Source organism: Pseudorca crassidens, chromosome 3 (assembly GCF_039906515.1).
Source record: "Pseudorca crassidens isolate mPseCra1 chromosome 3, mPseCra1.hap1, whole genome shotgun sequence".
Taxonomy (NCBI): Eukaryota; Metazoa; Chordata; class Mammalia; order Artiodactyla; family Delphinidae; genus Pseudorca; species Pseudorca crassidens.
Window position 1 is genome coordinate 143,991,559 of NC_090298.1, and position 16,897 is coordinate 144,008,455.

A 16,897-nucleotide genomic window follows, 5' to 3' on the forward strand; every position below is an offset into this window, starting at 1 on the left:
GGGAAGATACTGAAGATGTAGTCTTTATATGTCTTGGTGATACAGGGGGTAAGAGAGAGGTAGGAGGTAAGGAAGATGTCCAAGTTTCTGACTTGATCAACTGGGTGGATGGAAGTTCCAGTTACAGAGATCAAGAATCCTGGAGACAGAAAGGTGAATATTAATTTCCATCTTTCCTTAGTAGGCAGTAGTACTGAGCAGTTGCTGGCTTCAGATCCACACTCTGATTTATCCTCCCACCTTAGGAGATCTGAAGCCTGGGTGATTATTCCAATAAGCACGTCTGATCATGACACATTGATACTTAAGACCCTTCATGGCATCTCCATTCTTTTAAGATGAATCTACAGTCCTCACTGGCTTGCTCCTTACTCTTCCAGCCTCCTCCAAAACCTTTCTCAACAAGTTCCAAGAACACGTAGGTCCCACTGTGCACCGTGCTCTTGTCTATTTCCAGACCTTCGCTCCCACGATTCCTCTTGCCTGGATCATCCTTCTCTTCTTTGCTCTGCTGAATCTTTTGTCAAGATTCAGTCATCACCTCCTCCAGCAGCTTTCCCATCTCAGAGTAGGCGTCAATCCTCCAAGATCCGAGAATACCCTCTGTTTACTTTTGGAGCCGCCCTGCTCGGATTCCATTGTAATGGCCTGTTTTATGTGTCTGGCTCTCCCACTGGACTGAGAATTCCCTGAGTATTTGTGTCCTCAGAGCTGGCTCAGAGCTGGGCTAGGACTTTTCCCCTGCATTACCTCATTTCTTAGCTATACTACCATCAGCAGCATTTTTATTATTGTTTTTGCTTCACCTCTGTAAGGGAGTACTCTTGGGGCAACCCTGTCCAGAGGAATTCATAAATGTACTTAAGAAAAAACAAACAACAAGCAAACAGCATTTCAGAATTGAACAACTAAAGAAAGAAGCCCAAAGTTTATACACAACTTCCTGTGGTAGTGGTTTCAACAAGAGGAGAATGAGTCCCCGGGTAATGTTTTACAACTCAAACAAGTCCCAGGGGACATATGGAGAGTCTAAGGCATGTGAAATTGCACAGGAAAATTGGAGAGCTTCAGCAGAAGCCAGCTTCTGGGAGCTAAAGCAGCCTGGCTTGTCCCTACTTGTTTGATCCCAGCCCCCTTGCCCAAACTGCTCGCAGGCTGGGGCTTCACACCCACACCATACACCCGGGGGGCAATGCCCCAGGCCTCCTGCCTAGGGCTGGGTCTTGGGCTGTAGAGCAGTGCCTGCGAAGAAGTCCTAGAGTCCCCGTACTGTTGGTCCCACGGGAAAACTCAAATTCCCTCCAAATGCTCCCACTGTCCCATCCCTGCCCTTCTTCAAGGACTCCTGGCTGCAGATTCGGGTGGTTGGAGTGAGGAACAGATGCCATCGGATCCTACCATCAGCACTGCAGGCATCAGATCCGTGGGGGAGACTGCAAAAGGCCAACTGCGACGAGGCCAATGACACAAACAGGTGCACTGGCCGAGGGTAAGGCAGTAGAGAAAGGTGGGGAATGAGGCAAATCAGGGTGCCCTGCTCCATCCAAATGCAGCCGCTGCTACCCAGCTCCCAGTGACTTCTGCCAGGAGGGAATGTCAGGTTAGGGATGCCAGATCTTCTCATGTTTCTTCAGCTATACCCAGAAACTGGAATTTTAATGTGGAATCTCTCCCAATGTTAAATATCAAACATGAATTTATAAAATTTAAAAAGTCTCTTGCCAAGCAAAGCACAGGCAAGGTGTCCAGTTGGTGACCTCCTTTCTATTGACAGCATGTGTCCAAATTTTAATCTGTATCTGAATGCTTTCTACTGCAGGAACTTTCCCGTGTCTGGGTTATTGATAAATCCACAGGTAGAACAAGGCAGTGGAAAGATTTTTGGGAGTCAGAAAAATAATGGGTTTGAAACTCAACTTCATAATCTTCTAGGTATGTGGTCCTCACTGAGCTGTACTTTTCACATCTGTAAAATGGGTGCAATAATTTTCCCCATTGCAGGCTCTTGGTTGCCTGCAAGCGGTCATCTCCTACCCCCACCCCCGATTGGCTCTTCCTAATAGGAAATAACTTTGTTCAGGCATTGGAGGGGCAGCAGTGAGCTTACTGCACATATTTGAGAAGATTATGCCCATTCTTGGAGATACCTTATGTATCAAGCAAAGCCATAGTGCTCAGGAAGACCTTAGTTTCTTTCGTTCTGTCTTTATTTTCATCTGAAGACATCTGAAAAGGTGTCATTGTCCACCCAAGCCAACTTGATACAGGTCCAGCTTGAACTAACAGTCTGAAATATACCTGGAGGGCTGCTGTCAAAAAATATTCATTATGCAAATGGAAAGGACAGTGAAATTTCCCCTGTGTAACTTCCCATAGAACCTCTCACCTCCAGCATGTTTGAGAAACCTCCATGAAATGTGCAATATGGGACTGGCTTCTACCTTCAGTACAAACTGTCAGTTCAAACCTTTGCAGTGGAAGGGCTCGAGATCAAGAATTTCCCTGTACAGCTCTTTTCAGAAGCCTCCCACTTGGTGACTCTGGATTTCTCTCATTTACTAAACACCCACCTAATCATGCCCAGAAACCAGTGTAACTATTTACCATTATCTCTCATTATAGTGGAGTCTCTTCAAAGCTTCCCTCCCCAGACCTGCCTCTTGGCTTGCTGTCCCCTTATGACCAGGCTTTTTCTTCTGCTTTCCTTTTCACGTCTCTACTCCTACTTCCTATGAATCCTTTTCCTATACCCAAGCCCTGCACATTTTCCCCTTTCAGCCTGTGCTGGTGTTTTCTGCCCAGCTGAAAGGGCTCAAAGGGAGGCAGTGTGGATCAGTAGAAACAGTCTGGCAAAGCTTCCCTTAAGAGGAACCTCTGGGCTTCCCTGGTGGCGCAGTGGTTGAGAGTCCGCCTGCCAATGCAGGGGACATGGGTTCGTGCCCCGGTCCAGGAAGATCCCACATGCCGCGGAGCGGCTGGGCCCGTGAGCCATGGCCGCTGAGCCTGCGCATCCGGAGCCTGTGCTCTGCAACGGGAGAGGCCACAACCGTGAGAGGCCCGTGTACCGGAAAAAAAAAAAAAAAAAAAAAAAAGAGGAACCCCTGCCCAGCCCTCTCTCAGTGGAGTCAGTGGGTTCAGGGGCGTTTGGTAGCAGCCAGCTTCTCAAACTTTAATATACATATCCATTGCCTGGTGATCTTGCTAAAAGGCTGATTCTGTCTAGGGTGGGGCCTGAGATTCTGCAGGTGCTGTGAATTCTGCTGGTCCCCAGACCACACTTGGAGCAGCAGGGTTCTAGACCTGCACTGCCAAACAAGGCAGCCGCTAGCTATTGAGTGGCTGTCAAGCATCTGAAATGTGGCTGGACTTAACTGAGATGGGCTGTCTGGAATTCTAAGGCTTAGCACAAAACAAAGGACGCACAATTTCTCGTGAATATGTTTTTACATTTGCTTACATGTTAGAGGGATAGTATTTTGGATATATTGGGTTAAATAAAATGGATTACTAAAATTAATTTGCCCTGTTACTTTTTACTTTTTTAAATTTTTTTGGCGGTACGTGGGTCTCTCACTGTTGTGGCCTCTCCCATTGCGGAGCACAGGCTCCGGACGCGCAGGCTCAGCGGCCATGGCTCACGGGCCTAGCCGCTCGGCAGCATGTGGGATCTTCCCGGACCGGGGCACGAGCCCATGTGCCCTGCATCGGCAGGCGGACTGTCAACCGCTGCGCCACCAGGGAAGCCCTGCCCTGTTACTTTTTACTCTTTGTTCCTAATGTGAGCTAAGAGTGAATTTTATTTTTTTTAAATAAACTAAACCTATTTGTTTATTTATTTATTTTTGGCTGCGTTGGGTCTTCTTTGCTGCACACAGGCTTTCTCTAGTTGCGTCAGGCGGGGGCTACTCTTCGTTGCGGTGCACTGGCTTCTCATTGCAATGGCTTCCCTTGTTGCGGAGCACAGGCTCTAGGCGCACGGGCTTCAGTAGTTGTAACACGCGGGATCAGTAGCTGTGGCTCGCAGGCTCTAGAGTGCAGGCTCAGCAGTTGTGGTGCACGGGTTTAGTCGCTCCGCGGCATGTGGGGTCTTCCCGGACCAGGGATCGAACCCGTGTCGCCTGCACTGGCAGGCGGATTCTTAACCACTGCGCCACCAGGGAAGTCCTAACAGTAAATTTTAAATTCCATATGTGGCCAGCACCTGTAGCTCATGTTATTTTTCTATCAGATAGCGCTTTTCTAGATCATGCTCCATGCACACATTCTGGGGACCATGGAAGTCTTGCCCAAATGGCTAAAAGCCCAGTTCTGGGCCCTGCATAGACTCCTTCCCCCATCTGTCCTCCCAAAGGCTGAGCAAGCTGCCTATGTCCAAACCTGAAAGCCCAGTGGAGGTCAAAGGGCAGCTATTGGAGGGGAGAGGGTGTAGATGATGGGGCTTGGACATGAGGCTGGGGTACTGTCAGGTGTTTGCCTGCACAAGGCCCATCTCAGGACAGAGATCAGGGTGGGGCAGGGGCCAGGCCTGGGGCTGGGGACCAGCTCTCCTAACGTCATCAGACTGAGGCACAGAATTCTGAGGCGTGTGAGATTTCTCAATTCCATCTTAGCTTCCAGATTGTTAGGCAGATGTATTTTTCAAGGTATGTGGATAGGACATATTTTATTTAATAGTTTGTTAGCTTGATTTATAACTTTCAATATTTAGACCTATGATATGTGGACCTCTGTCTGTGTTCTTGCCCTGGGCAAGTAAGGTAATTACCACAGAGCTTCGTAAGGGCTGATGCAGGATGTCTAAGGTGCAGTCGGAGCCCAGAGGAGGGCCACACTCTGCCTGCTTCACAGGGACCTTGAAGAATGTTGAACTTCAGAGGAAAAAATCATAGCTGAAGGACCACTAGTAAGTACAGTGGGAAGAAGTTGAACCCATTTATTTTTCCATGGCAGAAAGGCAGGAGGAATGTCCTGGGCATCTAGCTGCTGAGCTGGGGATCCCGGTGAGCAACACAGCCAACCAGCTTTGCTTGTCTCCACTGCCTTACATTTGCAGCCACGGACCATCTGGTTGCGACACCATCCATCTGCTTCCTTAGGGGAAACAGAAGATTGATTAAGTACCGTGAGGGCCCAGGCTGCGAACTTAGTTCTTTGAAGCCTCCTGACAGCAGCATCACATGCAAGATGCAGGACCGCTGGGATTTGAATTCTGGGTTCCCCTCTCTGAGTCTCAGTTTCCTCATCAGTATAAAATGGGCTTGATGATACAGGCAGACCTCAGAGATTTGGGGGGTTTGTTCCCAGACCACCTCAATAAAGCAAATATTGCAATAAAGAAAGTCACGTGAATTTTTTTTTGTTTCCCAGAGCGTATAAAAGTTAAGTTTACACTATACCGTACTCTGTTAAATGTGCAATAGCATTATGCCTAAAATAACAATGTACATACGTTAATTAAAAAATACTTTATTGCTAAAAAATGCTAACTATCATCTGAACCTTCAGCCAGTTAGAGTAGTAACATCGCCGGTCATAGATCACCCTAACGAATATAATAATAATGAAAAACTTTGAAATATTGTAAGATTTACCAAAATGTGACACGGTGACACAAAGGGAGGGGATGCAGTTGGAAAAATGACACTGAAAGACTTGCTCGACTCAGGGTTGCCACAAACCTTCAATTTGTAAGAAAAAAACGCAGTATCTGCAAAGTGCAGTAAAGTGAGGTATGCCTGCCTTATGAGGTACCGTAAGTGGGTCCTTAAGAAGATGAATTGAGATACTACTTAGAAAGGACCTAAAACAGTGCCTGGCTCCGCCCAAGCACTATACAAACACTGGTTATCACTAAGTCCATCTTACAGATGGGACACCAAGGTGTAGAGCAGTGAGGGAATCTTGTTTAAGGACACCTAGTTCAGTGGCAGAGCTGAGGTTCAGACCCAGCTTTCCTGCGCTTCAAAGCCCGTGCTCTTTCCTGCTGTCACGTTGCCTCTCCCATGTGAGCATTTCTCAACCACGAAGATAAATGCGTCTCCTCTTTCATGTGGGGTGCATTCGCTGAGCTGGAGAGAGAAGGCTAAAAATACCACCGGGTGTAAATCTGATCCAGCGAGAAGGGGTGAGTTTGGTTGGGTTGTATGTGGAAGGAAAGGCCCAGCGGACAGAGCATGAGACCTTACAGTGGCTCTACCGTTCCCTTCAACCTCCTCTCCTGCGGCCTCCTTCCGGCTTGCTCCCTGGGCGCCAGCCCCACAAAGCACGTCCCTGATCCTGGAACAAACCAAGCTGGTGTCCTCCCCGGGACCTCATGCACATGCCCAGACCCAGATCTTCCCAGGGCTGGCTGCTGGCTCAGATGTCACAATCAAAGTGGCCCTTTCCGACCACCTTCCCTAAAGTGGCCTCGGTCACCTCCTCACACCGACCCCTCACTCTGTAGCCCAGAGCCCCTTCATAGGCTGTGTAGCCCTTAGCACAATCTGAAATCCCCTTGTCCATCTGCCCCTCTAGAATGGGAGCCCAGAGACTGCAGGCACTGTGCTCATCTCGCCCACTGCTGCATCTCTAGAGCCTGCAATATGCCTGATGCCTATTCATGTTTAAAAATATTTTTTGAATAAACAAATGTGCACCTGTAGGAATGAATGAAACCTCAATTCTGGTCTTTATTGTGCCACTCACTTGCTGTGTTATCTCAGGAAAGTCCCAAGACCTCTCTGAGTCTCAATTATAAAATGAGAGGGTTGTACTAGATTAGGAAGTTCAAAGGTTACTTTGTGGGTAATACTGGGACCCAATAGGAAGTGGATCAAATGTGCCCATTCTGGAGCCCAGGGAGTGGCCAAGAGGCTGTGACAGATGTGCAGGCCAGAGAGAAATGAGTCACCCAGGCTTATCAGAAGATAGCATGTAAAGATCACAAACTGTCTCAGGTGACAAACTGTCACCAGGACCCAAGCCGACTATAGACTATAGAGTTATATATGCTGTGGTTGAAACTTCTCTGTCTCTCTGTCTCTGTCTCTGTCTCTCTCTCTCTCTCTCTCTCACACACACACACACACACACACACACACACACACACACACAAAACCCCTTCCCCCATCAATCTGCTTCATTATCATCTGGGTTTACAAGATTATGTGATAACGGCAGATTTTTTAAATTTTAATATTTTGAGAAATTATTTTCCCACTAACAATTTATGTATATCTAATTGACCCCTTTCTATGTGCATCTGACAAAAACACACACAATATTATATATGTACAATAATACTATACAATACAATAATACCATAAAGTAGAAATTTACAAATAGAGACCAAATCAAGATTACGGAAAGATAGATTTTAACAGATTCAAACCAGGAAGGAAGTTAGAACATAAACAAGCAAACAGAGGATTCTAGGCTTGAGTTTTGAAATCAATTTTTCCTCTTGGTAGAAAAATGAATAAAAAGAGCTACAATTTATTGAGTCTTTTTTATGTGCCCAGCTCTACGCTAAGCAGGTGACATACATGAGCCCAGTCCTCCCCCAGACCTCAGAGGATGGATTATCCCATCGACTGATGGGCTTAGCGGGTTCTCACACCTTGCCAGAGATCAGACAGCTCTTAAGACTAGTCCTTTTGACCCCAGGTTTCTACCCCAGAGCACGAGACTCTTCCTCTCTGGGGAGTCTGTGACATTTGCTGAGGATGTGGGTATTGGTCACAAAGCCAATTTTATTTCATATCAAACCCCAAAGGAAGACTCTTACAGGAGATTTCATCCCAAGATGAATGCACAACGATGTCCACATCAGTTTCAGAGGGAGAAACTGATCAATCCACAAAGATGCCACCAAGATCCACCAGATTGCTATAACGCGGTGATGTATTATGTACAAAACATAAAATGTTCATTATAAGGTGGCAAATACGTTGCCCTCACAATTGCTTGCGGGAGACAGAGGGGGACAAGCCTCGGGCAGCCAAGCTGTTCAGTTTTCCTTGATTTTGCCCATATTGCACCATAATGCCATCCTTATTAGAAGACAAATACTAAAAAGGACAAATCCTGTTGTTTGGAGAAAACATCTCCAGAACACTCTTCGTCCACATTCTCACTTAAGTGTAAGCCTGGGTTCTGGAGTGTGAAAGAATCGAGTTCAAGTTCTGGCTGTGCCCTCACTAGATTCCCTTGGCCAGTTATCTACGTCCTCTAATAATAACAGCTCTGACCCCGTAGGATTATTGTGCAGGTAAAGAGTGAGATGCCGGCAGTTTTGTCCCATGTCTGGCACACAGAAAGTGCCTAATAGATGGGAGTTATAATTATTCAGTAGCTTGGATTACAGCCCATCCCTGGACCCGTCACGCTGGCCAGAGGGATGTTGTACTCTCCTTGGCCTGGCTTGGGTCACAGAGTTACACTCTGAGAGATGATATTGATTGCAGCGTGGGCATGGACCAGGGGCTGCAGAAAGGAAAGCGTGGGAAGCACTGATTAGGAGCCTATTGCAGAGATCAAGGCAAGAGATGGTCGTGGTTTGAAAGAGGGTGGTGACTGTGGTGCCAGAGGTGAGGTCCAGGCATTGTGTTCCTGGCAAGCTGTGGGCAGTGAGTAATGCGTTCTCCCAGCTCTACTAGTAGCTCTGCTTCTTCTTATCCGTGTGCATAGGGACAGAGGATGCCAGAGGGACCAAGGTGAGGCAATACACACCATGGGCGCATCTGCAAGGCTGAATAACAGGCTATCCTTCCTATATCAGGTCAGGCCACCAGATAATGCCTTCCTTTGATCTTGGATTTCTATAAAAAGGAACCCCATGGAGGAAGGGCTTACTGCAAAGCCAGAAGCAAACTCAAGAGCACAGCACCAGTCGTGTAACCATGGGTGACAGGCAGTCCTTAAGCATGGGGAGTTGGGAACTGTCTTCCCCACGCCTCTACTACTCATCCTTATTGCAAGCGAGTCCCTGGGTTTCAAAACAGGAAGTAGCCCAACTTGGGTTGCTGTTCTTCCTGGCAGCTTCCCTTCTCAGCAGCCCCTCCTTCAGACAGAGGCAAGGCAGCTGTTCCACAGTGAGACCACACCCTTCGTGGAGCTCTGGGGCTGGAGACATGAATGGCCCTGGACGGGGGACCCTGGGAAGCATGGCAGAGCTTCGGCATGGCCCGCTACCGCTCTACAAGGCACGCTTGGGATTAATCAAGCAAGAACCGCATGAGAGGGAAAGGGACATGATAGGCATTGAGAGCTAGCCATGTGCCAGGGATTGGGTTAGGATGTTTTATCTTGGAGATGGCTTTCAGTGACCCTGAGAGGTGGGCATTGTACCTCTCATGGGATAAGCTCAGAGTTAGTAAATGGTGCAGCCAGGACTCACATCTCTGTCGGACTCCAAAAGTCTGTACTTTCTTAGTCAATCACCTGGTCGTCTTCACGTCCACAGGGAACCCATGACTCCACGGAGTTGGAGAAGCACTCAGACCAGTCAGAGACTGCCAGCATCTACTGCCAGGAGATAAGAACAGCCTCGTAGTTGTGTATACACATACACAGATATGCATGGACTTTGCACATTGTAGAAGGTAACGAAAACGTTAGGGTTTATCATTATGAGCAGCTCTCCTATTTATCATACTGATTCCCCTCTTAAGTTAGAACAGTCTAATTTCCTTGAAGGCAGGAAGCACCTCTATCTGTTTCATCTTGTTCACCCAAAGGATGGTACCCCATTAATATCTCACACGTGGCAGGTGCTGGCTGTGTTATGCTTAAAAGGAAATGAATTGAATTATATGTTTTATCTGTGCTTTGCAGTTCTTCGGAATTTGAAAGGGAGCCGGTAGTCCACAAATTTTACTGTTTTGTCAATGGTAAAGAACTTTTCAAAAGGGAACATTTTCTTTAAACTCCAAAGGGGTTGGTAAACATGGGTTTGAAGGAGTATAAGGGCACGATATTCCCCCAGCTCATTTCTCAGAAGGGGTCTCACGTCTCACACGTACGCAATTGTGCTGTGTCCAAGACTCTTATTAAGCTTTTAAGTTTGGCTTTGATGAGAGCCTGACCAACACCCAAAGGCCTCTCCAGCCTAAACTAAGGCTTGTCTTGCCAGAAACCAAAGTTCCCAGCCATTAATCAATGTCTGGTCCCTATCAGGATGAGAATAGACCACTTGCCTGTAAAGATGTTCAAGGAAACTGCCAGTGGCTTCCAGGAATAGGTGGTATGAGTGGGAAAAACATAAGTTATCAGGGCGGGGGGGGGGGCGTTGAGTGGATAGACAATGAGGGAACATTGTCAACGGTTTTATCCAGGCAGAGTATGATTTTACAAAAAATTAAAATAAAAGGAATAAAGTAAGGCCAGTGTCACTTCCTAGTTCATTCTGGGTTGGACTTCAAACACTGATTATTTGTGTTCAGTCTTATCTATGAGGCAAGATGTGATTGCAACTGAAGTTACATTGATTAACCCAAAATAACTTTCCCTCAATTTGCTGGATGCTCGAGAATACCCTGGAGACATCGCTTTTGTTTTGAGTTAGCCATTTGGGAGCTTGGCGCTGATCCTTGCGCAACCATTCAAACTGAGTGAACCAGAAACATGTCAGGAACTACACAAGGACATATAGCATAGTTTAATTAGTTTAGAGAGAGGGTGGGGGGTGGGTCCCCCCTTCTCCTTAAACATCACTCAAGCAAATTGTTTTTTTTATGGTACTTGTTAAAATAATTTCATGGTTGCAGTTTTGTTCTCATGCTAACTGAGCAGGGACGTGTGGGTTATTAAAAAGGGTAGTCAGCCTGGCAAAGTTGGGTGCATTCTCTTTGCTTTTAAAAAACAAGAGGGGTTTAATCACCTGGCTTGTGCAATGGCACATGAAAGAACCCAATCTTGAATGTCAGCGCAAGGCTGAAGCGCCTGTTAATAATAGTCACTAGCTAGGAAATTCTTCTGCTGACTTTTATCAGGAATTTTCCATAGTAAGCAAGGCTGCCCACGGCAAGCTGGCCTGTGGGATTTTCATTCCATCACGTACATTTTTCTGTTCATCGTGGTAAGGAGAACATTACTTACTGGAACATGTGACCAGAGTTATGCTCTCTGGGAATGGAAACCTTCCTCTTCCTCCTCCTTGGGACAATTCCTCAAAGAGATTAGAAAACTGATCTCTTTAAAGGAAGACAAGCCACCCTGGTTTCCAAATATTGGTCTGCTGCATTCATTCTAAGCCCCCAAGTCACTCTGTGTCACTCTATCTCATCATACACATCTTGCAGTCATCAGGGCAATCAGGGCAGCCCTCCCACCTTATGTGGGAACCAGGTTCAGAATTGATGGCATAGAAATATCACTCCCCTGCTGAAGAAACTTCCATGGCTCCCCAGGGACCACGGGATAAAATTCGACTTTTAAAGCCTGATAATTCAAGGTCGTTCATAATCTAGCCACAAACCATTGCTGGCTTCTTTTCCCTTTCCCCATGCTGCCCCAGCTAGACCCCAGCCACTGTGAGTGGCTCTTTTCGGCTCCCTTAACAAAGGCTCTTCCCAACCTCACACCCATTAGGGTAGCTACTATAAAAAATAAAATAAAATAAATAAAAACAGAAAATAACAAGTGTTGGCTAGGATGTGGAAATATTGGAACCCTTGTGCACTGTCGGTGAAAGCGTAAAATGGCACAGCTGCTATGGAAAACAGTACGGCAGTTCCTCCAAAAATTAAAAATAGAATTATCATACGATGCAGCAATTCCATTTCTGTGTATATACCCAAAAGAACTGCATCCAAGATTTCAAAGAGAGATTTGTACATCCACGTTCACAGGAGCATTATTTATGATAGCTAAAACATGGACGCATCCCAAGTGTCCAGAAATGGATGAATGGATAAGCAAAATGTGATATATACATGTAGTGGAATATTATTCAGCCTTAAAAAGGAAGGAGATTCCACAATACGCTACAACACAGATGCACCTTGAAGACATCATGCTGAGTGAAATAAGCCCATCACAAAACAATAAATACTGTACTTCGGTGAGGCACTTGGAAAAGTCAAAACCCTAGGGACAGAAAGCAGAGTGTGGTTACCAGGGGCTGAGGCAAGAGGGGAATGGAGAGCTATTGTTTGATGATATAGAATTTCAGCTTTAAAAAATGAAAAGACGTATGGGGAATGGATGGTGGTGACGGTTGCACAGCACTATGAATGTATTTAATACCACTGAATTGTACACTGAAAACCGGTTAAGATAGTAAATTTTATTTTATGTGAATTTTACCGCAATTTAAAAAGAGAAAAAGAATGTCCTTCTCCATGTCTATTGGACAAAATCCTTTTCATCTTTCATCTGTTGAGGCGAACTCAAATAACATCTCCTGCAGGGCCTTAAAGGCTGTGCAATGCAGACAGTGAGGCTGCCTCAACAGCACTTTTTAGACCTATCTCCGACTGAAGAATTTATAGATTTATAGAAGGGTATGTGTGGGTTTCTGTGCGCACACGCGCGCGCACGTGTGTGTGTGTGTGTGTGTGTGTGTGTGTGTGTGTGTGTGTGTGTGTAATATAAAACTGTCTTTTGGGGCTTCCCTGGTGGCGCAGTGGTTGAGAGTCCGCCTGCCGATGCAGGGGACACGGGTTCGTGCCCCGGTCCGGGAAGATCCCACATGCCGCGGAGCGGCTAGCCCCGTGAGCCACGGCCGCTAAGCCTGCGCGTCCAGAGCCTGTGCTCCACAACGGGAGAGGCCACAACAGTGAGAGGCCCGCGTACTGCAAAAAAAAAAAAAAAAAACTGTCTTTTAAGCCATTTACCAGTCAGAGAAGCTGGTGACTCCCTAGAGCTTTGCTATTCCAAGTGAAGTTTGCAGCCTCACATGAGAGTTTATTAGAAATGCATAACCTCAGGCCCCATCCCAGATCTACTGAATCAGAGTCTGCACTTTTACCAAAGCTTCAGGTAAATCATTTATGCATTAAAGTTTGAGAAGCCTTGGTCTCCAGGGCCCAACTTCATGAGGGTCAGCTTTCATTCCTCCATGGTACATGGTTACACAACAGAATCAGTATGGAACTCTTTAAACATCACATACACCTAGGCCTTACCTGATTCAGTAGGTCAGGGGGTAAGTAAGTCCTGAGCAAGTATAGATTTTTAAATTTCACAGATGATTAAGATGCATAGGTAGGGTAGAGAAACATTGGCTTAGCCCAGTGGTCCTTAAATTTGAGTGTTGTATTACCTGAAAGGCTCCTTAATTCAGGTTGCTGGGTCCCACCCCAGAATTTCTGATGGAGTAGCTTGGGGTGGAGCTCAGAACTTGCACTTCTAACAAGTTTCCCAGTGATGCCGCTGCTTAGGGGATCACACTGAGAGCCACAGGCCTAACACATAGGAAATATTTGCTGGATGTATAAATGGAAAGGACGATTAGAAAAAAATTTAGGTTCAAGAAATGTCCAATGGGGCTTCCCTGGTGGCGCAGTGGTTGAGAGTCCGCCTGCCGATGCAGGGGACATGGGTTCGTGCCCCAGTCTGGGAAGATCCCACATGCCGCGGAGCGGCTGGGCCCGTGAGCCATGGACGCTGAGCCTGTGTGTCCGGAGCCTGTGCTCCGCAACGGAATAGGCCACAACAGTGAGAGGCCCGCATACTGCAAAAAAAAAAAAAAAAAAAGAAATGTCCAATGTTTTAGTTATAAGTGGTTGTACAACTAGCCATCCCCAAACGTAGGGGCTTAAAGCAACAGTAATGTATTATATTTCAGAATCCTGTGGGTTGACTGGGCTCAGCTGGGTGGTTCTTTTGCTCCACATGGTGTAACTGAGGGCACTCATGACCTGCCTTCCACTGGAATCTTGGCTGAGCTACACTGCTCAGGGCAGCCTCTCACCCTCAGGGCCTCTCTCCACGCCTTGGCTTCGTACCCTTCACTAGTCTGGCTGAAGCTCCTTTAGAGTATGCAGCTGGCTTCCAAGAGGGAGAAGGCAGAAGCTGTCAGTCTTCTTTTTTTTTTTTTTTTTTTTTTTCCGGTACGCGGGCCTCTCACTGTTGTGGCCTCTCCCGTTGTGGAGCACAGGCTCCGGACGCGCAGGCTCAGTGGCCATGGCTCATGGGCACAGCCGCTCCGCAGCATGTGGGATCCTCCCGGACCGGGGCACGAACCCGTGTCCCCTGCATCGGCAGGAGGACCCTCAACCACTGCGCCACCAGGGAAGCCCTGTCAGTCTTCTTTTTAAGGCCTGAGTTTGGAAAGCCCAGAACACCACTTTTGCCATATTCTGTTGGTTATTATAAACCAAGCCTCAAGGCCAGCTTATATTCAAGGGGAGGAAAACTAGGTTTCCATCTCTTAATGGGAGAAGCAGCAAAAAAGTTGTAGCCATCACGAACCCCCTGTATCTAGTTTTTTACAGAGGACAAATTAAGAGACTGAAAGAGAAGTACATAAAATCCCATTAATCTGTCAGCTGGTCAGACCAGCAATGTCTATCCCAGGCATCTCTTGCCCTCCACACTGGATGTCCATGGCTGGGAATGCAGTGGTGGGTGTCAGCTTTGCTCAGCATTCCTGCTCAGGCAAGCTCTCCTTGTGATCTCGTTTTTTTTGGACCCAGGCTATTTTCCTGTTTCATCTATTATGCCAAAGATGGAAGAGGCTTGGGAGAATCAGTCTGTAGGTATAAAACCACACTTCACCGAGGGTTCTATAGGACTCAGATACTGAGGTAGTGAAAGCTCCTAATTAGTGCAATGAAACACTGATGAATCTCTTAACCTTTGATCATCAGATGGCAAAAAAAATAAAAATAATTTGGGGAATGAATGAAAACTTGAATGACTCTGCCCACGATCCATTCAAGTGGGAGTTGTTATTAGTAAAAATATTCTTTTGGTTTTTCTTCCTTGAATAACCATCCTTTCTGGACAGTCTACAGAGCCCTGTCTCAGGGGCATTATCACATCATCATTCATCAGGTGGTACAATTAGCCTCATGCTGCCCAGGAGGAAGCTGAGTGTCTAAGAATGGAAGTTGCCTGAGATCATGATAACTAAATAACTGCTGGAGTTCAAACCCAGGACTCCTAGCCACGAACCCTCTCCATGACTCTGTTTCAGGAAATTCCTTCCAGGAAAGAACTTAAGTGAACATCCTGTTGTCAACCTAACATACCAGGAGGGAATATAGTACAGTTTCGATCTCTGTTACTTAAAGTGTATACTCAAACCAGCAGCGTCACCATCCTGTGAGGGCTTCTTGGAAATGCTAAATCTTAGGTCTCAACCCAGAAGCTACACTTTAAGTGATTTTGTGTCCCCCAGAGTTTGAGAAGCACAGATCTGGCACGGTTTTGGAGTCAGAAAGGCTGGGGTGAAATCCTGCCTTGGTTACTTACTAGTTGCGTGACTTGGGCAAGTCATTCTCTAAGCCGCAGTCTCTTTATTTGTAAAACAGTAATTTAAAAAAGCACCTGCCCTCCCAGCATTATTGTGAAAATTCTATAAGTTAATGCACAGAAAGTGCTTTGCAGACTTCCTGGTTCATAGTAAGTGCTCAGTAAGTGTGAGCTACTATTATTGTTAAAAATAATCACCTTCCCCATCAGCCAGCCAGACGGCTCATGACTCCTTGCTGTGAAAAGCAAAATTCTCCACCCATATTCAGAAACTGCAAAAGAAAGAAGAGACAGAGACTTTGCCCTTGAGATGCTCTCGGTGCAATGAGAAAGGGAGGGCAGCTGCATTGAAAAACAGACAAGCAAACTTCTCCCACGGAAACATCCCCACGGAGCCCGCACCCTCGCAGCCTAGATGGGCTGTTTGATGAAGTGTCACAGGGAAGAGGCATGGTTCTGGAGCTTGTTAACTAACTGATGAGTCAGGGGCAACAGCCACTGAAGCGTGAAGGTGGAAATACACAAACAAGGCTCAGCATAGCCAGGGCTGCCAGGGCACACGTCCCCTCCCTCGTCCCCCCACGGATGAGAGCGGAGAGGGGTGGCAGGCTGGAGGCGAGTCTGGAAGGGACGGGGGTAGTGTGGGGTCAGGGCTGGTCCTATCTGGGGACACACGGGACACGGGGGCCTGAGGGGCTGACTCAGCCAGGACCTATAGGGGAATGCTGGGCTCCAAGTCCTGGGGACAAGTACATTGATTCCAAATCCAGAGTGGATAACGGCAGGATAGATGTCAGCAGTCCGGAGTCTCCAGATACGTGTTCTATAAGCACTAGGAGCCAGAGAGGGTGAAAGTGAGGGTCAGGGTCCTGAGGGCTGCCTTGAATCATGATCATCATAACAGTAACAACTGACATCATCATCATAATAATAACATACATCAAGGGCTTAGTGCATGTCAGCAGTTCCTCTGTGTTACTTCATCCTCACAAGTATATGAAATCACTACTTTCTTAAACAAATGAGAGGACCAAGAAGAAGAGATGGTAAACTACTGGCCCACAGTCACACAGCCAGGAAGTGGCAGAGCCAGGCCATTGGGCTCTCAGAACTGGATCTCTTAACTGTTAAACTAGACTGAATATCAGCTGGTCTTTGATGCTATTTTCGGGGGTGGGTGTGGGGTTGATGTGTGAGTTGGGTCTACCTGGCTTAAGGAGCCTAGGGGGAGAAAAATTAGGATAACTTATGACACTATCTTTGGAGGGGGTGGCCACCCTAGAGATGAGGTCACTCCTAATTTTACTTTATCTTAAGTTTCAGTCCACATGGGGCAGATATGGTAAGTGCCCATCTGGGTGACACACGGAGCCAGGCTCTGGGAGACACAGCTGGGTCCGGCACTGTCCTGGCCCTGAGGAGCTCAGGGTCTCATAGCTGCCTGTTGCAGTAACATGTATCAGAGAGGTGCAAACTACAGAGAAGCAGGGGAGGA

General features: G+C 46.9%; 1 long non-coding RNA gene across 1 annotated transcript in view; it reads right to left on the bottom strand.

Annotated features, from left to right (window-relative positions):
- Positions 1 to 5,072: 5,072 nt before the first annotated feature.
- The window catches only part of LOC137222095 (uncharacterized), a 192,913-nt gene continuing 181,088 nt past the window's right edge, over positions 5,073 to 16,897 (bottom strand). Inside the window, exon 3 of the long non-coding RNA XR_010942324.1 lies at positions 5,073 to 5,091. This is a non-coding gene — a long non-coding RNA (uncharacterized lncRNA). The remainder of the gene's footprint in view (positions 5,092 to 16,897) is intronic.